Raw genomic sequence first — 1,715 nt, 5'->3', positions numbered from 1 at the left:
GCCCACGTAGACCCGAATTAAATCGGGCTATAATACCGAAACAAGTAAAACAATAATAAACTATTTTAATCCCGAGCAAGGCCGGGTTTCTCTGCTAGTTTTGTATTCATGGAAAGCAGCATATTCGTGTTCATATTTTTAATTCCCGTATCTGGGATTTTTAATTCTTTTTTTTCACTGTAAATTTTGAACTCGAGGGAGACAATCTATTGAAATATTGTTCAATTCAATAGTGTCAATCTCTAACTCGTTGCGCTCTTGTTGTTGTTGTTGTTGTCATTAAAGCAGTGATCTGGCAAACTTGTTAACACGCTGGACCAAATGCTTAGCAGTATTTCGCCCGTTGCTACGTTCTGAGTTCAAATTCCACCGAAGTCGACTTTACTTTTCATCATTTCGGGGTTAATAAATTAAGTGCCAGTGAAACACTGGTGTTGATGTAATTGATTCGTCCCCTCCCCCAAATGTCAGGCCTTGTGCCTTTAGTACAAATGATTATTATTATTATTTAGTCATAAATTAAAAAGAAATTGCAATATCTAATTTAGGTATGCCATGAAAAGGACGCTGTGAGTGCGCTTAGTCTTCTACGTCTTCAAATTGTTTTGTTTTATTAGCTATCCCAAAGGGAGATATCATTGAGTGAAATGAAGTGCAGATGTGCTATCGCTTTGGAATGTCACCTTCACTATTCGTGTAAGACGAGCTTATAAATGTAATGTTAGTGGATAACGGAAGAACTGTATACCTCTTCTTAATTGCTATTTTAAAAGCAACCTTATCAATTGCTATTTTAAAAGTAACCTTATCAAGATGTCATCAAATTCTACACATCTTGTAGTTTGAGGAAAGCAGTCACATGTGAACAAATCAAATACTTTTCTTGTAATCATTTCGGGCACACACCACATTCTTTTTTGCATGTTCTTAACACAGAGTCGGATAATTGTACCTCAAACCCCAAGATATAGACTCTTGCTCCTGTACAGGGACATTTTTTGAAACATATTACATATACATTAATCTTACTGCTTAATAGTCAGAAGATTAATTAATAAATTACAGACAGAAAAAATATGGACTGGTGATTAGACTTGTAGTACAGTAATCTTTCCTTTGGGAACAGAGTTATCCTACCAGGAAAGAGTAATACAAGTAGAAGGTAGACATTAACTGGGTATGAAGAATCTCGAATAACAAGCAGCAGACTAACATTTTCCATGCTGTCGATTCCTGGCCTATTCCACAGTGTGAAACAGTTTCGAGAGTATCTTAGATAAAATGCTGTTCAATTTCAATTATTCTTATATATTCAGCTATATTCCCCGTTATACATATGTTCTTTTCAAATATGGGTATACAAAATCTTTCTAATTTGTCTTTCAGCATGTTGAAGGATACTGTGTATCGTTCAGTAGAAATATTAGAATGTGCTTTCAAAGGTGGGACTTTAAAAAAAGAAGCATATACTATATTTTACCAAACTATTGTTTAAATAATTAATCTATTATATAATCATATAAGGAGTGGCTGTGTGGTAAGTAGCTTGCTTACCAGCCACATGGTTCCGGGTTCAGTCCCACTGCGTGACACCTTTGGCAAGTGTCTTCTACTATAGCCTCGGGCCGACCAAAGCCTTGTGAGTGGATTTGGTAGTCGGAAACTGAAAGAAGCCCGTCATATATATGTATATATATATATATATATATATATAT

The sequence above is a fragment of the Octopus bimaculoides genome, chromosome 4 (assembly GCF_001194135.2).
Source record: "Octopus bimaculoides isolate UCB-OBI-ISO-001 chromosome 4, ASM119413v2, whole genome shotgun sequence".
NCBI lineage: Eukaryota > Metazoa > Mollusca > Cephalopoda > Octopoda > Octopodidae > Octopus > Octopus bimaculoides.
Note: the sequence above shows the minus strand (reverse complement) of the source record.